At 35.1% G+C, this 25,704-nt stretch overlaps 1 protein-coding gene across 4 annotated transcripts in view; it reads left to right on the top strand.

Moving 5' to 3' along the window:
* The window catches only part of CDH18 (cadherin 18), a 1,017,877-nt gene that overhangs the window by 279,356 nt on the left and 712,817 nt on the right, over positions 1-25,704 (top strand). For all 4 annotated transcript variants that reach the window (XM_086676364.1, XM_086676366.1, XM_086676367.1 and 1 more), the window contains one exon: positions 13,352-13,413. The gene's annotated coding sequence lies outside the window, so the exon portion shown is untranslated. The remainder of the gene's footprint in view (positions 1-13,351; positions 13,414-25,704) is intronic.

Below are 25,704 nucleotides of genomic sequence, written 5' to 3'. Positions count from 1 at the left end.
CACCCACACTCTTCCAAAACTCAATCAGGAGGAAATAGAAAGCTTGAGCAGACCCATAACCAGTGAAGAAATTGAATCGGTTATCAAAAATCTTCCAACAAATAAGAGTCCAGGACCAGATGGCTTCCCAGGGGAGTTCTACCAGACGTTTAAAGCGGAGATAATACCTATCATTCTCAAGCTATTCCAAGAAATAGAAGGGGAAGGAAAACTTCCAGACTCATTCTATGAAGTCAGTATTACTTTGATTCCTAAACCAGACAGAGACCCAGTAAAAGAAGAGGACTACAGGCCAATATCCCTGATGAATATGGATGCAAAAATTCTCAATAAGATACTAGCAAATCGAATTCAACGGCATATAAAAAGAATTATTCACCATGACCAAGTGGGATTCATTCCTGGGATGCAGGGCTGGTTCAACATTCACAAATCAATCAATGTGATACATCACATTAACAAAAAAAAAAAAAGAGAAGAACCATATGATCCTGTCAATCGATGCAGAAAAGGCCTTTGACAAAATCCAGCACCCTTTCTTAATAAAAGCCCTTGAGAAAGTCGGGATAGAAGGAACATACTTAAAGATCATAAAAGCCATTTATGAAAAGCCCACAGCTAACATCATCCTCAACGGGGAAAAACTGAGAGCTTTTTCCCTGAGATCAGGAACACGACAGGGATGCCCACTCTCACCGCTGTTGTTTAACATAGTGCTGGAAGTTCTAGCATCAGCAATCAGGCAACAAAAGGAAATCAAAGGCATCAAAATTGGCAAAGATGAAGTCAAGCTTTCGCTTTTTGCAGATGACATGATATTATATATGGAAAATCCGACAGACTCCACCAAAAGTCTGCTAGAACTGTTACATGAATTCAGCAAAGTTGCAGGATACAAAATCAATGTACAGAAATCAGTTGCATTCTTATACACTAACAATGAAGCAACAGAAAGACAAATAAAGAAACTGATCCCATTCACAATTGCACCAAGAAGCATAAAATACCTAGGAATAAATCTAACCAAAGATGTAAAGGATCTGTATGCTGAAAACTATAGAAAACTTATGAAGGTAATTGAAGAAGATTTAAAGAAATGGAAAGACATTCCCTGCTCATGGATTGGAAGAATAAATATTGTCAAAATGTCAATACTACCCAAAGCTATCTACACATTCAATGCAATCTCAATCAACATTGCACCAGCATTCTTCTCGAAACTAGAACAAGCAATCCTAAAATTCATATGGAACCACAAAAGGCCCCGAATAGCCAAAGTAATTTTGAAGAAGAAGACCAAAGCAGGAGGCATCACAATCCCAGACTTTAGCCTCTACTACAAAGCTGTCATCATCAAGACAGCATGGTATTGGCACAAAAACAGACACATAGACCAATGGAATAGAATAGAAACCCCAGAACTAGACCCACAAACGTATGGCCAACTCATCTTTGACAAAGCAGGAAAGAACATCCAATGGAAAAAAGACAGCCTCTTTAACAAATGTTGCTGGGAGAACTGGACAGCAACATGCAGAAGGTTGAAACTAGACCACTTTCTCACACCATTCACAAAAATAAACTCAAAACGGATAAAGGACCTGAATGTGAGACAGGAAACCATCAAAACCTTAGAGGAGAAAGCAGGAAAAGACCTCTCTGACCTCAGCCGTAGCAATCTCTTACTCGACACATCCCCAAAGGCAAGGGAATTAAAAGCAAAAGTGAATTACTGGGACCTTATGAAGATCAAAAGCTTCTGCACAGCAAAGGAAACAACCAACAAAACTAAAAGGCAACCAACGGAATGGGAAAAGATATTTGCAAATGACATATCGGACAAAGGGCTAGTATCCAAAATCTATAAAGAGCTCACCAAACTCCACACCCGAAAAGCAAATAACCCAGTGAAGAAATGGGCAGAAACATGAATAGACACTTTTCTAAAGAAGACATCCGGATGGCCAACAGGCACATGAAAAGATGTTCAACGTCGCTCCTTATCAGGGAAATACAAATCAAAACCACACTCAGATATCACCTCACGCCAGTCAGCGTGGCCAAAATGAACAAATCAGGAGACTATAGATGCTGGAGAGGATGTGGAGAAACGGGAACCCTCTTGCACTGTTGGTGGGAATGCAGATTGGTGCAGCCGCTCTGGAAAGCAGTGTGGAGGTTCCTCAGAAAATTAAAAATAGACCTACCCTATGACCCAGCAATAGCACTGCTAGGAATTTATCCAAGGGACACAGGAGTACTGATGCATAGGGGCACTTGTACCCCAATGTTCATAGCAGCACTCTCAACAATAGCCAAATTATGGAAAGAGCCTAAATGTCCATCAACTGATGAATGGATAAAGAAATTGTGGTTTATATACACAATGGAGTACTACATGGCAATGAGAAAGAATGAAATATGGCCCTTTGTAGCAACGTGGATGGAACTGGAGAGTGTGATGCTAAGTGAAATAAGCCAGACAGAGAAAGACAGATACCATATGGTTTCACTCTTATGTGGATCCTGAGAAACTTAACTGAAACCCATGGGGGAGGGGAAGGAAAAAAAAAAAAAAAAAGAAGTTAGAGTGGGAGAGAGCCAAAGCATAAGAGACTGTTAAAAACTGAGAGCAAACTGAGGGTTGATGTGGGGTGGGAGGGAGGAGAGGGTGGGTGATGGGTATTGAGGAGGGCACCTTTTGGGATGAGCACTGGGTGTTGTATGGAAACCAATTTGACAATAAATTTCATATATTAAAAAAATAAATAAATAAAATAGCATTGAGACTTTTATAAAGCATTATTTTAATTGTTTGCATTTTAAGTATTTTTGCATTGCTATTAATTCTTTTTTAAAATGAATATTTAGATTAAGAAAGAAATATATTTTACTGACTTTTGACTCAGTAGAATTAATATACAATTGTTCAACATGATGTTACATGTTTGTTTCCTCAGGCAGTAGTAGAACAATGACAGAACTCACATCCAGTGAAATTTATAAAGTCCAGTTCTCCAGCATATGGACAAGCAGATGGATCGTTTTTGATCCCAATAGAGACATGAAAAATATCCAGGAAAAAAATGTTAACCTTCACAGTAAAACAGGGATTAATTTCAAATCCAACTGGTATATTTGCAAAATAACTGAGAGTATTAGAGGATGTAACTAAGGGAATGAGGGGTGCTTGTAACTCTTAAAAATATTTATTTGGGAAAAAAATTCTAGATAATTAAATTTTTGTATCATAAAGTTCAAGTCTTTATATTATGGAATTCATAGAACAGGAAAACAAATATATGGATGCATTCTCTTCTTTGAGGTCACTTTTTTTTTTCTTTTCTCAGTAACAGAGTTTTCATATATAATGTTCTATTGTCTTTGAATAGTTAGGGGAAAAATGTGAATATTGCTTAAATGTGACATAGAGGAGAAATTTAGTGAAAAATGGCTATATTGCCTTTCCATGTCCTTCTGTTAGCCTCACACAAGAATGGAAAATTGGATTAAAAAGTGAGTGCTGCAAACATTTCTAGTGTATTTCTCTACATAATAGCATAAGATTTGTCTTATTTTACCAGCTTTGAAGTTCATTATCTCAATTACCTTATCTCTCCGCTGAAAACTGAGAGTCACTTTGACCGAAATATTTTAGAATTATAATAAGTTTCAAGAACTGGGGAAATTTCCATGGAGAACATGTGGAACTGATTTTGTGTACCTACACCATCCTCTTTGAATGGTGCAATCTTAATGCATGGCTTCATTTCTGCTTAGTAGTAGATGGAATTTTGCTGTTATAGATTATAGAAACTGAGAAAAAAAAAAAATTAAAAAGGCGAAGAAAGTTACTGGTTGTGCTCTTCTCCCAAGAAGAAAATGGAATCAATGCAGTGTTCTCTGTTAAGGAAGGAACATGTAATTCTGGAGATGAAGTAACCGTGGATCATTACACTCCATGATGCCTTGTTACCACTTCTGTGGCATCTTATAACATAACAAGAGAACTGACAATGTATCACATTAAACATTATTCATGCAGAACACACATATCCACAATTAAACTAGATAATCCATTCACTCCTTGTATTAACTTTTAAATAAAAATATTTAGTATCTACAAATGAATGCTTTTCAAAGTGTAATAATTCACTGGCCAGCTGAACCCCCCTAGATTCCTCTATGATTTCATTTCCCTTACTCTTCCGCTGAGTAATCACTATGCTGAATTTTTTGTCAATAAGAAATAGTGACTTCCTCTCCTATGAGGTGCCTGGTGAATAATTCTGTCATTTAAAAAATCAGATTGTTGGGTTTTGATAATGATTTAAAATCTTGGTCTTTTTCGTGAATTTAACTTGACCCATTATAAGCTATTTGTGTTGGAAATACCATCTCTGATATATAATTTATGTTCACATACTTAAAAACATATTTTGCTAAGCAAATTTTTAACTTTATATTAAACTCTATCTATGCTGGGGTGCTTGGATGGCTCAGTCAGTTAAGCATCTGACTTTGACTCAAGTCATGATCTCCCAGGTCATGGGTTTGAGCCCCACATGGGACTCAGCTGACATCTCAGAGCCTGAAGCCTGCTATGGTTTCTGTATGTGTGTGTGTCTCTCTCTGTCCCTCCCCGTCTTGTGCTCTCTCTCTCTCAATAAACACATACATACATACATAAATAAAATAGCAAACAAACATTTTAAAAAATCTATGAATTTCTTTACATTTGGGGGAAGTTGTAATATACATGAAAATTTTACCTATTTTGAAAGCATAAATATATTCCTATAATTTGTTTTTACCAAGTTTTCTTATTTATTTTAATTTTAAAATAATGTAATTAACGTCCAATGTTATATTAGTTTCAGGTGTACAATATAATGATTCAAGAATTCTATTCCTTTCTCACTACTCAAGATAACTGTACTCTTGAATCCTTATCTATTTCACCTCTCCCCACCCATTTCCCATTTAGCAACCACCAGTTTGTTCTCTATTTAAGAATCGTTTTGTGTATGTGCTTTTCTCATTTTCTTTGCTAATTTGTTTTCTTTTTTTCAAATTCTACGTATGAGTAAAATTTCATGCCCTTTGTCTTTCTCTGATTGACATATTTCACTTTGCATCAATACCCTCTATGCCAATCCATGATGTTGCAAATGACAAGATCTCACTCTTTTCATGGCTGAGTAATATTCCTCCATATTCTTTTATCCAGTTATCTGTATATGGAAACTTAGGTTGCCTCCATATCTTGGGTATAAATAACACTGCAAAAATTATAGGCATATCTTTTTGATCTAGTGCTTTCATTTTTTCTGGGTAAATACCCAGTAGTGAAATTACTGGACCATATAGTAATTCTATTTTTAATTTTTTGAGGAAGCTTCATACTGTGTGCCTACCCAGTGTCTGCACCTGTTTCCTACTACTATTTCAAAAATCGTTAATATATTCACGTATTTTGTTTTCCACAGTTGTCCTTTAAGAGTACATGATTTCATCCACCTAGAATTACAGACTTTCTGCTGTATTATACAAGGATATGTTTATTTTTTTTCTTGTATGTTTAACCAATTAGCCAAACAATATTTATGGAAAAGATCATCTTGTTTTGCTAATATTATTCCTGTCATCAGGTATTCAGATATGCTTCATTTTTATTCTTGGTTCCCTGTTTTGTTAGTCTACTTGTCTTTCTTGATGTCAGTGCTGCGTTGACATAACTATTGTAATGCTAAAATTATCTTTGTTGTCTAGAAGAAATTTGACCTACTTAACACTCTTGTTGAGATGTGTTTTGACTAGATTTGAATCCTTGCATACCTGTACACGTTTCAAAAGTGGCTTGTCAAATTGCTGAAGTGATTTTGGATTTTGTTGAGCTATTGCTGAATTTTGGGGAGAGATATCTTTACAAGACTCAATCTTTTCTTTTTTCAAGGATGGGGAGATAGAAAACCTTATATATAGGGAAGTACAAATTTAATCCTGTCATTTTTCTTTCTGGTTACTCGAAACATCATGGCTAAATTTGGTTAACATCAAGAAAACCTTTCTTCTTTTCTCCTAAAAACTCTCTGTGGTATAAATATAGCAACACATCAGCTTATTTTTGGTCAATATTTGCTTTATGTTTGATCTTTTCTCAGTCTTAAGTGACTCTTCTTTTTTTTTAATGTTTGCTTATTTTTGAAAGAAAGAAAGTGCGAGTGCATGCACCCACATGCATGAGCAGGAGAGAGGCAGAGAGAGAGAGAGAGAGGGAGGCAGAAAATTTCAAGCAGGCTCTGTGCTGACAGTAGACAGCTTGATGAAGGGCTTGAACCCATGACCCCCCAAATCATGACCTGAGACAAAGTTGGATGCTTAAAAGACTGAGCCACCCAGGCGCCCCTAGGTGATTCTTCTAAACAGTTTTCAACTAACTTTTTCAATCCTATATGATAATTTTTGAAATTTAGCTAAGTAATTACTTCTACTTATTTGATGCTAAATTATGTACACTATTTGATACGGGATTTGACAAAATATCGCAGCTAATATTGGGAATTTGGACATATTTATTGTTATAAATTCTCATTAGAAATTATCTTTTTTTCCTCTATTCTCCTGGCAGTGTTTTAGGAGCAGGAGTTCTTATATTTCATCTTTTTTTTTTAAGTTTTATTTATTTTAAGACAGAGTTCCTGTGTGCGGGGGAGGGGCAAAGAGAGAGGGAGAGAGAGAATCCCAAGCAGGCTCCTCACTTTCAGTGCAGAGCCCCACCCCCTCACGAATCATGAGATCATAACTTGAGCTGAAATCAAGAGTCAGATGCTTAACCCACTGAGCCACCCAGGTCCCCCAGGAATCATTAGATTTCTTTTTTTCTTTTTTAACATTTTTATTTATTTTTGAGAGACAGAGAGAGACAGAGCACCAGCAGGGGAGGGGCAGAGGGAGAGGGAGACACAGAATCTGAAGCAGGCTCCAGGCTCTGAGCTGTCAGCATAGAGCCCGACGGGGGGGGGGGGGGGGGGCTCGAACCCACGGACCATGAGATCATGACCTGAGCTGAAGTCAGCTGCTTAACTGACTGAGCCACCCAGGTGCCCCAGAGTTGTCATATTTCTAATTCAACATTATTCTTAAATTACAACCTTTATATCTCAGGTTTTCTGATGTGTGTGTGTGTGTGTGTGTGTGTGTGTGTATGATTTATGTTATTGTTTTGTTATCTATTTGTTTCTTATTGGGTTTCTCCTCATGAGACTTAATCTGCATGTGTTCACACATATTAATGTGCTGGTATACTGGGATCAGCAAATGCCTCCTGGATTCCTATGTGGTTCACCCTCTAGTCTGAGTATTTCATAACTTGGTATCAGCTCATGGGTTCATTTTTTATTTTATGCTAATATTCTCCCCAGCATTTGAATTGCTTTGTGTGGGAATCTAGCTGGCCACATTTTGGAAAAAGAATTCTATTTCTGTATGCAATTATGTTTAGTACATATCGCCAACAGAGCAGCCATTGTAACTTTTGTGGTAAGACATAAAAATTAATTCCCAGTTGAATTACATTAAAAATCAAATACTTGAAGAATACTTGAGGACAATATCTTTTTCTCACTACTTTTCCTACTTACTTGCATTTCATTTAACATTAAATATTAACATAAAAAATTTGGTAAAATATTTTCCTAGTTTTAGAAATAATTACATATATGTTTCTAGATCTCACAAATAAGATCACTGATATTGCTTATGGAGTACTAACAACAGTATTGTTTGGATGAAATAGCTTATGTAATGTAATTAATATTGTCCTCTTATTCAATTTATTCCAAAGTTTTTGTAATGATTTTAAGCATTAATTTTAAACTATTGTGTTTTTTTTCCTTTATTTACCTTAAACGATTTCAATTTAATTTAAAATATTGTAGGTTGGGCTAATCCTGCCATTGAAGCAGGATTTTTGCAGTTAACTTTGAAGGGATGTATGAAATCAAAATTTTGTTTGTACTATCCAAGTGATATCAACTTCCAGCAGAGAGGCAAATGCAGTTTCTTTCATATTGTAAAATATGTACTGTACTTCTAATGACCGATGCCTTTCACAATTGAACTCATTTAATTTAATGTTCAGGTAGATTAAAATCACATTCATAACTATGTTATTTTCTCTTTCATACTTTTTTCATCAAGTGATAAACATATCTACTCACTGTCAATTACCATGAGGCAATACCCCTTAAAGTCTTAAAATTGAAGTCCCAATTTTGTTTATATGACTTATATAAGTCAATATTTGATATTTTAGGAATAAAAAAAACTGAGATATTTTTAAAAATTGCTTTTTTTAAATTAACGATAAATCTAGCATTATTTTACTTCTTTTTAAATTTAATGTTTAGCTTAATACAAGGCAAATGGATTATTTTATCTGCTTCCTCACTCAATCTATTATGATATGCTGCTTAGTTGAAGTGTAGGATAAAACAAGACAAAACAAAAACAAGGAAACGAAAGAAAAACTTGACCTCACTTAGATATGTGGTTGAGAAAGGCAGCATTTTAATGTTTTGTTTTGTTTTGTTTTGTTTCAGGTAATTGTGACTTTTTTGATACTACACCAAAACTCAACAATACAAAAATACTTCACCTGTGGATGGTTTTGTAACATTACGCTTTGGCCATTTGAGAAATATTGGTTTGCTGATATATACAGAACTTTCAAATATTGACAAATTTCATTATTAAAAAATGCAAATTTGCCAATATTATGAATAATCTTATCAGAGAAGTCTTTAAGATTTGGCATTGTGTCAAAATCATGGACATACACACAAGCTTCCCAAAATTTTCACTGTTGCTTAAAATAATGAATCCTGGCCAAAAACATTATTACTTTTTTTCTTTGAGGTAGCAGCTCCCTTTGTTTACATTCAAGGAAATGTCTAGAAATGACCAAATCTAAGTAGCTACATTTGGCTGTTACTATGTCAAGCAAAAATGGTATTCCATGAAAAAACAAACAAACAAAAACAGAAAACAAACTAAAAACACCTAGTTTAGCTCACAACTAAAAACTCAAGCAAACACACTTAAACTTTCCTATGGATGATCATTATACTTCAAACCACAGCACAAGTATTTCATGTGTGTTTCCTATTTCTTCACATAGAATATAAAAATTATATATATATATATACACACACACACACACACACACACACAAGGGCACACATTTATATATATATATATATATATATGTATATATATATATATACACACATATATATATGTATATATATATATATACACACATATATATATATATGTTTTCTTTTTTAAAGAGAAACTAAACATTTTTTCCTTCTCTACCTGCCATTTGCCCTCTCTTTTTTCCTTCTTCTTTTTCTCTTCTATTTTTTTTTCTGTTTTTCATGCAACTACATAGAGTTAAAGAATGTCACAAGTTTTAGTACAGTTGAGAGGCATTTTCTTGATTTATGTTTAGGATACAGCATTTTTACCTATAATTTTTTTTTACCATCTGTCAACACAGTAAAAACAGTATATATAACATTTAATTACTATGGAAATAGTTTAAACCTCGCACATCTGATGGGGTCTCAGGGATCACCAGGGGTCTAAGAACCACACTTTCAGAAGTACAGCTTTAGTGCAATTTTTTCTGTCACATATTTAGTACCCTAGATATTATGCGAATATATCATAGGGAAAAACAACATAAAATCTAACATAACTTAGATAGACATTTTAATGAATAATATTATACATAACATAATTATGGCTCTTAGTTATTATGTTCCTTCCAACATTGTGAAAACACATTGAAGGGGACTGCTTTAGTTATTGCTCCGTGAGCCCTCTTTACCAGGGTTACTAAATCATTGTCATTTAAGAACATAATTAGCACATCTCATTAGCTAATGAAGATAATGACCATTAAAATTCTTTTCCAATTTATGGTTTCCCCCTTATCACAATTTAACAACAATGTCGTTTCAGGGTAGTAACAAAATTGGCTTACAAATGACCCTTAGACTAATGAATGAGAAGCACCTTGTATCAAGGAGCAAAGGATTATTTATACATTGCGCTCCTAATTATATTATGCAGTGGATTCAGATTGCTGATGACTTTCCAATGTGATTCGTTCAAAATGTTGGGTTTTATCATTGTCATGTTGGGAGGTACAAACCCAAGAGCACAGAATATGACTGTTTTTCTTTAGAAAACTCTATTTATGGAATATAGTTCATTTCTACATTAAAGTAAAGGATGAATTATAATGATCAATGCATATGGACTAGAAAGGCATTTCTGAGTAAATTGCCCTTATTTTTATATAGAGAATGCTCTATTCAACTCATTTTGTTTTTCTGAAAAAGAAAATGTTTTTCCTATTTTAAATGTGAAAAGCACATTTAAAAATATCTTAAATTGAAAACAATGTTCTATTGTTAATTATTAACATCCTCAAAAGGATAATCCAGATGGGATAAAATCTTTTGGAGTTGTTGAAATAAATGCATTTACATTTAACAATATAAGTCAAAAAGCTGAATTAGAAATGTACTGATTCCTAATATCACTTTGAGGGTAGTTTTATCAGTTTTCTATTGCTATGAGCAAATTACCACGAACAAAGTGTGTTAAAACATCTATTTGTTATCTCATAGTTTCTCTAAATCAGGGGTCCAGGTCTGGGTTAGCTGGCTTTCACAAGAAGGAAAATGAATTAGTTGGGGCTATGGTACGGTCATGATGGATGCATGTCAAACATTAGTCCAAACCCATAGAATATACAATGCCAAGGGTGAGCTGTATGTAAATTACGGGCTTTGGGTGATTGTAATGTGCCAATGTAGGTTCATAAATTTCAACAAATGTACCACTTTGGTGGGAGATGTTGATAACGGGGCTATGAATGTGTGTGGATACGTGATATACGGGAAATCTCCACCTTCCCTTTGGTGTTGCTGTGAACCCTAAACTGCTCTAAAACAATAGAATTTGACAAAATTATATCAAAGGAGTAGGGAGAGCTAAGAAATGCAAATGAATCCTTACTGAAATTGTCACTTAAAAGAACTGTTGCATTTAATATATTAGGTACATAGAAATAGCTGAAACAGAGACAAGACAGTATGATTTAATTAGAAAGTGAAATATTTTTTTAATAGGGGGAAATATAATAACTCTTTTCCAAAAGGTGTTTAAATGACTTTTTCCCTTAAATGTGAATAAATGTATGTGGCACAGAATATGGGGTTTTATTCATTGGTGAAATCTCCTGGTTGATGCAGTAGTTTGCAATATGCTAAAAACACTTATAAATTCATACTCTTTTGCCGGATTTTAAGCAGTTAAATTGGGGGGGGGGGGCTGGGGGCAGTGTGACAATTAGAGCCAGTATTTGCATTAGGCCATACACATGAAAGAGATAGCTGCTTTTTCTATGCTAGCAATGGAGCTGAGATGAACTGATCAGTCATATGCTTTGGGCCTCATTTCCAATAGGGCTATGTTAACTTTAGCAAAACATGTAAGTTCGACATAAATAGGTCCCTTTTTGCCCACATATGAGCTTCCCTCTAGTAGAAAACTCTAATACAATTCTTAAAAACTGTTCCTTGGGGGCGCCTGGGTGGCGCAGTCGGTTGAGCGTCCGACTTCAGCCAGGTCACGATCTCGCGGTCCGTGAGTTCGAGCCCCGCGTCAGGCTCTGGGCTGATGGCTCAGAGCCTGGAGCCTGTTTCCGATTCTGTGTCTCTCTCTCTCTCTGCCCCTCCCCCGTTCATGCTCTGTCTCTCTCTGTCCCAAAAAAAAAAACAAAAAAAAACAAAAAACTGTTCCTTGGAAATTCTTGTTGATCCTGAACACAAATCATGCACGCATGAGTTACAGTGTTTCCATACATCCTGCACTGTTAATGAGTGATTCTAGTCCCTGGTAACAAGGCACCTGAACATTGTATCATAACTAGTTCCTAAAACCAAACTTAGAAATCAATCTCATTGGGTTCCACTTACTCTAATTTTAGGAGAAGCCATATTGAAAAGATCAGAGTTCCAGAGTATAATCATGAGAATGTTCGAGTAGGTCGCCTAGGGAGAGTGAAGCCTCTGAGCAGTACATATTCTAAAGGACTTTGGGACTTTTTGCTTTGATAGATCCATAGATCTTGATACAAATAATTCATGATCCCTTCCAGTCTACTTTTCTTTTTTAGCACTTTTGATGATCTAACATACAATACATATTTACTTAGTTCTGCATATATTTTACTCTCCATGAGGGCAGATGACCAGCTGCTTGGTTCCCTGCTGTCTCCCCAATATGAATAATAGAGTTTGGTACCTAATAGGTACTCAGTAAATCACTGGTGAATGAATAATCTATTCCTGTTAACTTATTCCTGAAGTATTTGAGGATTCTGTTTGATTTTCTAAATGTCATTTTGATCAATTTTAGAAAGTAGAGATCACAGCAAACCACATTGTCACTTACCTACTTTGTTAAGGCAATTTTAGTTAACTATAAGAAAAAATGTTTATTTGTTTATTTTTTGAGAGAGAGAGAGAGAGAGAGAGAGAGAGAGAGAGAGCAGGGGACAGGCAGAGAGAGAAGGGGACAGAGCATCTGAAGTGGGCTCTACACTGTCAGCACAGAGCCAGATGGGGGGCTTGCACTCATGACCCTTGAGATTATGACCTGAGCCGAAGGAGGAGGCTTAATCAACTCAGCCACCCAGTGTCCTATTTTTTTTTTAATTAAAAAAAAAATGTTTTAGAGAGTTGAGGGACCCCTGGTTGGCTCATTCAGTTAAGTGTCCGACTTCGGCTCAGATCATGATCTCATAGTTCATGAGTTTGACCACGGCATTAGACTCTGTGTTGACAGCTCAAAGCCTGAGACTGCTTCAGATTCTGGGCTTCTCTCTCTCTCTCTCTCTCTTTCTTCCCATCCCACCCTCCCGCTCTGACTCTCTCTCTCAAAAATAAATAAACCTTAAACAATTAAAAAAAATATTTTTTTACAGAGTTGAGATTCTAATAGGGATCTCTCTCTCAAAAGGCTATGCTCTAAAAGCGTAAATTAATTAATTAATTAATTAAATTAAAAACAAAAAAAAAAAATCTGGCAATTTAAGCCCCTCAATATTTTAACTTTTCAAAAAGTGCATCTTTCTCCATGATGTTTTCATGAGTTGGATTCTTGATTGGTATGGAAAAATGTGTAATAATTGTGCTTTGTATTATTTATAACTATGCATGACTTATAGGATATGAATATTGAATAGTTTTCATTTTTTTTCTTTCAGGACACAATCACAGTAGTATATAAGAAAATATATCACCAAACAGTCATGAAGTGACTTATAAGGTAAATTTTTTGTATTATTTCGTTATATAAAAATGTTATAGAAATGTCAAAATTGTTGTCATACTGTTTCTCTTAAAAAACTTTATAGCTATCCTGATGTATTCAGAGGGTTGACTTAGCAATTCTCTTCTTTGTTTTAAAAATCTCTCTTTAAAACAAACTATTGTCTATCTCCTATTTTCTCTAAGGAATTTTGGAACTCTTTCTCATAGGCACACATTTCAAATGTCATAGAACCAGCAAAGGTGCATTGACATTTGGCTGACTTTTGTTAAGTGTTTTTCTAAATTTTCTTTTAAGAAGGTGAAAGCTCAAAAGAGTTCTCAATGAATATATGGCTAGGTTTCCATATTTTAAGAAACTATTTAAAAACCTATTTTTAAATATAATTTGGGGGGCACCTGGGTGGCTCAGTCAGTTGAGCGTCTGACTTCGTCTCAGATCATCATCTCACAGTTTGTGAGTTCAAGCCCCACATCGGGCTCTGTGCGGACAGCTTGGAGCCTGGAGCCTGCTTCGGATTCTGTGTCTCCTCCTCTCTCTGCCCCTCCCCTGCTCATGCTCTATCTCTCTCTGTCTCTCAATAATAAATAAACAGAAAAAAAATTTTTAATAATGTAATTTTGTATATGGGTGTGCTTGAAATATATACACGTAGAGAAGTCAGATTGTTTCATTAATTGTTTGGGCTTGTCACCAGATGCAGATCTCTTTCCCAATGAACTCTGAATTTGTGTTTTATGACATCTTTAAATGTCAGAGTCTTGAGATTTAACTGTTTCTGGCTATTCTATCATTTATCTGTGTTTGTTTGATAGATAAGGTTTACAATGATAACTCTATTCGAATAATAAGTAACAGGTATAGATACTGGAAAATTTCATAAATAGTAGATAAAACTACACCTTCTACAATTTTGGTGACTGACTAATGAATGGCATCTGATCTAAAACTGCCTTGCATTATGACGAACTCCTTCTTGAATAGTTAAATTTCTTATGAAAAGATGAAATGTTAGGATACAAGCTATGAAATCAAAAGTAGTATATTAGTTTATTTTGCATAAAGTACAGTTCATCACACACATTCTGTACAACTGCCTGGCTTCTTTGGTAAGTGCGCATGTCTGTTTCAATCCTGCTCTTTTATATTAATGGAAAGGTTTAAAAATGCTGATCTATTAGAACACTCAATGCTTTCAGTCATATTCTATTGTTTTATGTGACGTACTTGCTATTTTAGAAAGAGAACTCTAAATACAGATCTAATCTTGTGTTAATATATAGAAAATAAAAACAAACAAAATCAAAAGCAGATTGTGTTCCACTCAAATCAAACGAGGACATAGGGCAACACAGTTTTCAAGTGTTAGATACCTGCTGCCTCATCCCCACCTCCTGATGTGCCCTGAATACCCTTTAAGGACCCTAAACCCTTGATCATGTTGGAAACTCTTGCCAAGGGTGAGATTTCCTATCACGTAGATTCGGAATTTATTTGTAGTGCATGCAACTTTGTTCTTGAAAATGTCTTTTTGGGTGCAAAACCATGTGGGACTAAAACAAACCACACACACACATACACACACACACACACAAACAAGATATAGAGACAATGTTTGAAAGGCTTTGTGGCATACACAGCTTAATTAATTTAATAATAAATAAGTTACTTTATTCTAACTAAATAAGACTACTTATCATCATGAGCATATTCATCATTTCAGGAAAAACAGTGGGTTAGTGTGAGTGGGTGTGTTTGTGTGCAAAAGTTTATATCAATTTTCATTCCCCAGGATGTAATTAAACATAAATACCTTTGAAAATTGAAATATGAATACATAATTTATTATTAAATTGGTTATTGTGTTTATATTTTACAGTACCATCCTTAAAATTGTAGGTACTTGAGGGGCGCCTGGGTGGCTCCTTCCGTTAATCGCCAATTTTGGCTCAGGTCATGATCACAGGGCCCGTGAGTTTGAGCCCTAAATCGAGCTCTGTGCTGACAGCTCAGAGCCTGGAGCCTGCTTCAGATTCTGTGTTTCCCTTTCTCTCTGTTCCTTCCCCACTCGTGCTCTGTCTCTCTCTGTCTCTCAAAAATAAATAAACATTAAAAAATTAAAAAAAAATTGTAGGTACTTGTGAATCACTGAATCATTTCTGTTGCATGTGACAGCTAAAATCCCTAGCACACTTTAGGGAAGCCTTATGTGACAGCCAGTAGGATCTCTCAAATTTTATCATCTTATAAGATAATGCTTTTTTTTTTCTCTGAAGTTTATTTATTTATTTTGAGAGAGAGAGAGCAAGCAGGGGACAGGCAAAGAGAGAGGGAGGGAGAGGGAATCAAAGCAGGTTCCACACCTTCAGCACAGAGCCCAAAACAGGGCTCAAACTCACGAACCATGAGGTCATGACCCAGGCCAAAGTCAAGATTCAGAGGCTTAACCGATTGAGTCACCCAGGGGCCCCATGTGCTTAATTAGACTTTTAGTATTAGTCCAAATTTCCATGACTTTAGGTCAGATTTAAACATAGATCTATCCAGTGTAAAGAGGGGGAATATGATTATGTTAATCAAGTGAATTTCATCTAAGTCTTTTTCAGATTTACACATTATTGCAACTTATATGAAAAAGAAAAAAAAAAACAAAAAGGAGAAAAGAGAGCTGGAAGAAGAGATTTTACACTGACTTTCTTTGCCAATTAAACTTTAATTATATCTTTACATTGATTCTATGTTAAATCTCAGTTACATTTTGAGTCTTACAAGTTATTCTGGAAAATATATTATAAAATATAACATTTAAGCATTTAAATATCAAGATAATATTTGAATTGAATGAATCAAGATAGACTTTAATATAGAGGTTAATATCCTTTAAAAAGGAAAAAATTTCCACACATTGTATATATTTATAATTTTCTTCTTCATCTACATCCTTTTTTCTTCCTTCCTTCCTTCCTTCCTTCCTTCCTTCCTTCCTTCCTTCCTTCCTTTCTTTCTTTCTTTCTTTCTTTCTTTCTTTCTTTCTTTCTTTCTTTCTTTCTTTCTTTCTTTCTTTCTTTCTTTCTTTCTTTTCCATCTCCCGTTTCCAACCAGCAAGGGTCCTTCATAAAGAGCTTACATTTTGGAAGAATGTTCATATTCCACTTGCCTTCTATAACTTATACCAGGACATCTCTCATCAAAATTTTTTGAGAAACATGATTTTCAGCAAGGCACATGTCCATTTTATTTATTATTTATTTTTAGATTATTATTATTATTTAATGTTTATTTATTTTTGCAAGAAAGAGAGAGCCCGAGCCTGAGTGGGGGAGAAGCAGAGAGACAGGGAGACACAGAATCCAAAGTAGGCTCCAGGCTCTGAGCTGTCAGCACAGCGCCTGACTCGGGGCTCAAGCTCATCAACTGTGAGACCATGACTTGAGCCAAATTGAACGCTATGTGACAGAGCCACCCAGGTGTCCTGGCTTATGTCCATTTTAAATTAATGTTTGAATTGTCTGTGGAGTAGGATTCAAGTTCTGCCTGTTGAATGTGTAATGGAGTAGAACCACAAACTCTGCACTGTAAGTTATAAAATAGTTAATATATATTTCATAATTTTGAGAAATTATTCACTTGGATAAACAATCAAACATTTTCTCTGTTTTTAGATGAAATGAATGTGAGTACATAATTTATACATATTGATACTCAAAATCTACCTCATATGATTTTCAAGGTTATGATTATTTTTCATAATTGTGTGAAAGTCGCATAACACATGTTTACTGGATGAAAATATTTAATATTTACCCTTCCCTTTTCTCGAAATGTGAGTACTAATATATTTCTATCCTATAAATTTCAATAAATGCTATTTCACATAATTTATATGAGATAAAACTATGATGCCTCTGCTGTACTTTCCCAATACTAGATTTTGTTCATTTGTTTCCATCAATCTTTCTTAGTCTAATAAGGATTCTTCATATGATCATATAAAGAAATCAAATAAATTGTATAAATTTCTACATGGCAGCATATAATAGACTATATAAGTCTTTTTTCATTAATATGACTACATAGTACATATGGATAATATTGAGTGCACTCAGTAAGTTACTGGTGTTTGTAAACTTATCTACTCCTCAAAATTACCTTATGATATACATATGATTATAACTTTCCAGAAGAACTGTGGATAAAATCAAACTGGCATGATTTTTATACGACTCTAGACAGACACTATAGGTTAACTAATTTGAATTTAAATAAACCTAAAGGGATGCCTGGGTGGCTGTCAGGAAAGCATCCTCCTATTGGTTTAGGCTCAGGTCAAGATCTCATGGTTCATGAGATTGAGTCCTGTGTCTGGCTCTGAGATGACAGTGCAGAGGCTGCTTGGGATTCTCTAACTCCCTCTGTGTCCCTGACCTGCTCTCCTCTCTCTTTCTCTCAAAATAAATAAATAAACATTAAAAAAACAAAACTTAAGACAACAAAAAAAATTATATCAGAAACTAAAAATAAAAGCATTTAACATAGAGTAGGTAAGATTAACCACTTATGAAAAGCTTCTGAAGCATAAAAAAACAAACAAACAAACAAACATAAAGTGATTCACATTTGTGATTACACTTAAGTTTCTTCTTCAATCTTCTGAGAGATTTAACATATACCTGTAGGGAAAAGCAGCAACAATTGTGGTGTAATTAATAACAATTTAGTCTGTAATGAAAACATGTTTGTTATATGGAAGTGTTCTAATAATAGAAGATTTTGTTGAGTAATAACACATATTGGAAGTGGGTTGTAAGATCTTTTAAGTATTGGGATGTCTGGGTGGCTCAGTCGGTTAAGCGTTCAATTTTGGCTCAGGTCATGATCTCGCAGTTCTTGAGGACCAGCCCCGTGTCGGGCTCTTTGCTGACAGCTCAGAGCCTGGAGACTGTTTCAGATACTGTGTCTCCCTCCCTCTGCCCCTCTCCTGCTCATGCATGCACTGTTTCTCTCCTTTTCAAAAGTAAATACACATTTAAAAATTTTAAAAAATCGTTTAAGTATTTATTCAGCTGCTATTTCTGATTAGCATTGCCCTTAAAACTTCTTCTAGCTTTACCATAGATGGGCTCAAATAGCAGGTAAAACTGTTAAACTATCTTTGTCCTGACTTCACACATACATAACTACTTATAATTCTGTTTGTTTGTTTTTTGATATCTCAGATTTGAGATGATAGTGTTATAGAAAACAAATTGACTCATTTTGGTAACTAGAAATATACACCCCGTATTCACAGTTATAAAACAAAACATTCTGGTGTATAAATCAATGTTTTAGAAGTTTGGTTAACATGATTCACTTACCTACATTCACAACTCAGCTTCTGTGATGTAAAACTGAGAATCCAATTTAGATTAGTTAGTACCCTTACTTTATGAGACTTTTTATTCTTTCTCTTTTGATAATTATTTCAACTGCCTGAATGTTATAACTGCTCTATAATTTCATTTCTAATGGTGATTCTGAATACTTTATAAGTGCAGTTTAAGTTATACACAGAAACAGGAAATAATTTTCAATTGTAAATAGTGACATACCTCTTCATCTGTTACTCTGAATTAAAGCACATCGCTATTTAAAAATAAAATAAAATGGTAGTTAAAACAAAGATACCATGTGATTATATGAAGGTCAACATTTGCTTCCACTTACATTCTTAAGCACAGAGGAGTAAAATGTCATCATAAGAGGCCAAACAATAGGCCCGGGGTCTCTACCTGCAAAAGGTCACTGGGATTGATGCTCATGTGTGTTTAGTTTGCACAGATAAAAACTCAGATTTGTAGTTGCCAATGTTGAGATGTGTGTTTTATGTTTCAAAAAGAAGCAATCCTAAAAAAGAACGTCAGGGACTACAGTGCTCGAAAAGTGGCCCTCAACATTTCATCGCTTCTGCTGCCACTTCTTGGACGTTAGAGTTCATGGCAAAGAGAGTTTGTGCTCAAATCTCTCAGATGAACGCTGTTCTTTCGTCATGTAACCAGTAGATTTATAAGCATCTTCTATCTTCTGGGAGTAGAATCAGGCTGGCAGTTTATAAGGAAGAACACGATTGTGTACTTCCATATTTCTTGTACATTTGTTGATGAATGACATTATTTATGTTACTTACAGTCAACTACTTACCCCTTTTTCTTACTTAATGGTGTCATCTATTTGAAACATGTCTCATTGAAGAAATAACCTTCATACAGTCAGAATGGAATCTATCAGTTCAATATTTAAAATCTCACCAAAAGTTTTAACTTGAAAAAAAAAAAAAAACCTCATATACATTTTATCATTCAGTGACCACACATTTAAATATTTTTATTTTATTTTTGAGAGAGAGAGAGAGAACGAGCAGGGGAAGGACAGAGAGAGAGGGAGACACAGAATCTGAAGCAGGCTCCAGGCTTTGAGCTGTCAGCACAGAGCCTGCCATGGGCTTGAACCCATGAACTATGAGATCGTGACCTGAGCTGAAGTCGGACGCTCAACTGACTGAGCCACCCAAGAGCCCCAGTGATCACGCGTTTTTATAGTTTAATTTACTTAAACCAAAGAGAAAGTATTTGGTGTATGTTTATAGATAAATAATTATATTTTTCAGAAGATAAAGTGAAAGAATCATCTAGTCAATAAAAATAAATGAATCTTTTGAAGTATAATATCTGTTTGAGTTCATTGCAAATTTTCTCATTCTGTTTCTAAATATTTTACTTTTGATTTTAATTAAAATTATTTGTTCCTTTTACCAATTATCTACCAGCCTCTAGCTATTATTGTGAAGTCATAAAGCCTACATACTGGGACTTCAACTACTAGAATTTTCCTTTTCCCAAAAAACGTATCTTTGACCCACCTCTGACAGTATGCCAGTTCCTTCTTACAGAATCTGCTATCTTCACAACTGTCTTTAACTGACTGTATTGAAGAGAGTACCCTTAACTTTTTGAATTTATATTCCACCTTTCTGCCTCCCTGCGGGTAAACATTTGCACATTACTTAGCATAGGACAGATTAGTAAACATTAACTGAATTGAATAAAACTGGAGAAGCGTGAGTTTAATAGACTGTGTCTCCTAAAACACACAAAGAAGCATCAGAACAGAGGTTTGGTGAGAGGTGAGGAAGGAACATCTTGAGTCAACTCATTAGCATGAACTAGTATGTTATGTGAATAAATTGTTAGGCTGGATGTTTGGGAAGGCACTGAGGTGAAGGCATGGGCTGTAATGGGCAGGGCTCCACTGGACGAGGAAATAAGGAGAAAGCAGGAAAAATGTCAGGGGCTGAAGTGAGCTCAAGAAAAAGAGCTGAGCTTCCAGGTATAGAGTTAGTTTGGTTAACCCACCATGTGGTATTTCCTTAATTCAAGAAAAATTCCCAAATGCTGGATATTTTCACTTTATGCATGTAAATTACTATATGCTCTCTCTAAGCCAGTTACTAAGGGATTGGAATACATAATTGCATTTAATATTTAGAAAAATACAATTTTATTATCTCCATTTTATTGATGAGGAAATTAAACCTAGATTGGTTTTGGGTCCTTCTAACACCAGCCCTTTGCTCTTGACCATCAGGGATATAGGGGTGTTCCGCATAGAGTTTTGTTCACACAGATGTGCCATGGTTGAGGTAGTCTGGTATTTTGAATTATTGGTTTCTTTCTAATTCTGGATTCATGATTATCTGCTTCACATTGTTACTTCTGCTTTCCGTCAAGTAAAAGACTAGAATTCTATTTCAAAAGCATGTGCACAATCTTTTGTTTCTTTATACATTGTTTTCTGTCGAGAGTTTACATACCTTTCATCAAATTCTTAATAGATCTGTGACTAAAAGGGGTTTTAAAGAAATAAGAACAACAAAGGGATAGGAAGAAAATCATACTGAAAAGTGGAGCGTTTGGAAAGCACAGCTGTGTTTGCAAGTGGTTTCCTAATTACAGTATGTGATAATTGGTCTGCACAAATAATGAATAGTCACCTGAATAAAGTTTGTGGAATATGAGAGGGAATTCTTATAAGGCAGATTTATAAACGCACAATATGGCCTCTATGCACATCTCCTAACTTAACTGCTATGTCTCTAATTTGATATTTTATAGAATTAACTCAAGGCCAATCTATGTAGTAAGCACCTGTCCTTTGGCCCTACCTACCACCTTTTATATTTAACACCACTACTGTGAACCTATGGACATTGTTCATAATTCCATATACTGCTGTTTACCTTTCTTAAATGTTGGTAGTCATTCTCTGGCTACAGGACAATCACAATCACCACAACATCTAAATATGACCAAGCTAAAAAAAAAATTAAAAAAAACAAAATTTAAAAAAAAAAAAAGGGGCGCCTGGGTGGCGCAGTCGGTTAAGCGTCCGACTTCAGCCAGGTCACGATCTCGCGGTCCGTGAGTTCGAGCCCCGCGTCGGGCTCTGGGCTGATGGCTCAGAGCCTGGAGCGTTTCCGATTCTGTGTCTCCCTCTCTCTCTGCCCCTCCCCCGTTCATGCTCTGTCTCTCTCTGTCCCAAAAAAATAAATAAACGTTAAAAAAAATATATATATATATATATAAATATGACCAAGCGCTTCTTTTCTTAAGCTCTTGTCATCTGTCAACCAGAAGTGATGATAACATTTGTGGTTGATTTATGAATGACCTTTTACTCCCTTCTGAACTTTGATTTCATATTGCCATTAAGATGCAGAATCAAGTGATAACTCAAATACTGAGAATGTCTGTTCTACAATAGGGCCATCAGGTTTCCAATGTGCTTTATATGTGATTTTTTTTAACGTTTATGTATTTTGAGGGAGCAAGAGCACCTACGCGTGGGGGAGGGGCAGAGAAAAAGGGAGGAAGAGAATCTCAAAGAGGCTCCACACTGACAGTGCAGAGCCCCAAGTGGGGCTAGATCCCACAAACCATGAGATCATGACCTGAGCAGAAATCAAGAATCAGATGCTTAATAAATGGAGCTAGCTACACAGGAGCCTCTGTGATGTGTTTTTATGTGTTGTGGGGAATGTTTAAATACGGGCTTGTGATCTATCTCAAATCATGCTATTCAATGTCATGAGGTTTTTTGTTTGTTTGTTTGTTTTTGTTTTTTTGCATAATTACAATATCAGGTGCTGTGCGAGGCACTGCAATGTACTTTTGTCATCTTGCTGAGTGTTTTCAATGTTCTAAGATAAGTATTAATATCCCCTTTTTCTTAAGGTGGTATATTAAACAACTCAGTCTGGATCAGGTGGACATTCATGCTTTGGTTTTCTGGATATAATTTTGGAACTTTCTCTTTTATCATGACTGGCCTGTTGAGGATCTATTCTTTTTATCTTCCCCATTGCTGTGGTTTCTATTTTAGCTCAGAAAAATAAATTGTTTCTGGGCACATTTGTTTTGGGATTCAAATCCAGGAATATATATGGGCATATAAAAATGTTTTAGAACCTCTTTTGATATAGCTTCACTTGTTTTAAGCTAGAATATACTACAGAAGAATGTCATCTATTTCAATATTACTGCAAAAATGGTGTTTCCAGATTGTTTTATAAGAAGGTAAAATAAAGTTTGGGACCGATTTTAGCATGAGTGTAGGTTTTATTTATTAAGCCTGCTCTACAAGGACAAGAAAAGCCATTGTGCCGAGCTGAAGACATATCTACTAACAAATGGCCATTTAGTTCTGATTTAATGTAACTCCTGGGCACCAGTAAATCCACTGATGCAATACCAAGCCAAAACATAAGATCTTTAAGTTTTGAGGCTTCCTGTCAAACTGTTGCTTAATGCAGTCATACTCAGACATTAAATCTGTTGTTTAAAGACTAAGTAAATTAAAAAAAAAAAAAAAGAGTTATCTCTCTCTCTTTTTTTTTTTTTGGCCTTGATATGGGAAATTAACCAGGTTCTTCATTCATTCCACTGATGTATGATTTTAAATGTTGGGTGGAGATAAAACTGCCTTACAAGTGACAAAGACAAAGTTTATTTGATAAATAGCATAGTACATTATGTAAAGACATTACAATTCAAATACATTCAATCATTTTTTCTTATTGCAGAAGTTTTGAAAATAATGAAGTGTCAAGAAACAACATTTGTATGTATTTGTCATAACTTTATTATTTTCATGTTCGCCTGGTCCAACACATAAAATCCTACCAATATTTCTTAAAACTATCAATATTGAGATTTTCTGATCATTGTAGAGGTAGGCAATTTATTTGATTATCTTCTGACTATTCTTTTCCACTATGTAAATGATGAAGCTAGTCTGAAGTGGATTGTCTCATTGGGACAATTGAGTATCTCATAACCATATCAGAGATCCTTTTTAACAACAACAACAACAACAACAACAAAGATTTGATTGATGGCCTGATTCTGAAAAGTCTTCTTTTACTTTAAATTAAATCATGAAAAATAAAATTTCAAAAATAAAATTCAGCACCCCTCAATAGAAGCTGTTATTAGATAGTATGTTGCCAGTCATTTATGGTAGATTATATTTAGTTATGTTCTCAATCATATGTTGAAATTGTCTTAAATGGGATATTTATGTTCTGAGCAAAATATCTTAATACTATATAGTGCCCCATACTTCAATCACTGGTGATAAAATTTCAGCTGAATAGTGTCAGAAATCTTCAATGAGGGTCCACAGGGCTAAGCTTTACTGGTAGTTTGACCCCTATTAGGTGGATCATCTTGAGTAATTAACATACCTTTTCTGGGCCTCAGGCTCTTGATCTGATAGTTAGAGGTGGGGGTGGAGGGGATGTTTCCAAAATCCTCCTGGAACTGAAACTTTTCTGAAATGAAGTTTTAGATTATAATGTTAAACATAATTACTGAGTTTGTGTCATGATCATTTATTTCATTTAAGATTGCTTATTTATTCAGCTATTTACTTAATGTTAAATTGTATTTTCTTAAAAGTTTAAGAGACCATCTCAAGTTCAATTTTGGACTCTGTTAGGATTCTCTTTGAACAACAAAACTGTAAACATATATTTGGAGACAGAGCTATTTCTATTTAGACAAAGTTTTACATGATAATAAATAATAATTTTATTAATTACAAATGATGTCATATTTGTCATTATGTAAGAAAATATCGTTATTTTTTAGAACTTTATGCTAAATTGTTTACAAGAAATTTTCTTTGTATATGGTATTTGAAACAAAAGTTAACTAAAATTTGTAGATAAAACACATATACCAAAACGGTCATAACTTAAATTGAGATTATAAGTAGAATGGAATTTTCCACTGGTATTCCTTAGTATAGTTATAATGCTGGGAATTGACCCAAACAGGGTGTAGATTTACCAGGTGCCTTTATAGTTAGGGCTTGCACTTGAGACAGTTCTAACATATGGAATGCACCCTGTGTGTCCTAAGTAGATCCTTGAATAAATCTGTTGCTTTCATTGCTTCACCTTCTCGCTGACTAATTTTTCACAAATCAGATTTAGGTAACAAATATTTACTGAGAGTTTAAGCATGGCCTCAGAATAAACATGAGGTATATATTTTGAAATACGTAAACGTGTCTCTGTGGTGCTGAGAATGGTGACTTCTGTGGAGACAGGAACTCATTTCTGCCATCAAGTAAGTCTTCATCTCCAAATCCCTCTTGGCCAGGACATTAATAAGCACATATCACTCGCACTCACTTCATGTTCAGGCACTCCATCAAAGCTTCTCTTTAGGTTTTGGGACAGACACAATGCCTGCCAGGGCAGACAATTTGGGACAAGACCATTTTTCCCTAATTTGGGACAGATAATATATGCCTGAACATGGTCTCTGGTGTCAGAGACCTGAGACCTGGGTTCAAATCTCAGTTCTTAGCACTTATTAGCTATTAACATTAAGATAATTACAGTTTAATGTTATCTACAAAAAGAAACAAAAAACCTAACAAGAATAGCAACAACATGGTTTGTTGAGAAGTTAATAAATTAATAATGCAACACCTGACCCATATAAACATCACAGTTAAGATGTCTTTTTATTTTTTTTTTAATTTTTATTTATTTTTGAGAGAGAGCATGCACACACATGCACACACACCACGAGTTGGAGAGGGGCAGAGAAAGAGCCAAGCAGGCTCCACACTGTCAGTTCAGAGCCCGACGTGGGGCTCAAACTCGCAAACTGTAAGATCATGACCTGAGCCAAAGTCAAAAGTCCTACACTCAACTGGCTGAGGCATCCAGGCATCCCA

Source organism: Puma concolor, chromosome A1 (assembly GCF_028749965.1).
Source record: "Puma concolor isolate L17-30 chromosome A1, mPumCon1.1.hap2, whole genome shotgun sequence".
In the NCBI taxonomy this organism is placed as follows: Eukaryota; Metazoa; Chordata; class Mammalia; order Carnivora; family Felidae; genus Puma; species Puma concolor.
The sequence above is the reverse complement of the archived record's forward strand: the minus strand, read 5'-3'. Positions and strand labels throughout refer to the sequence as shown.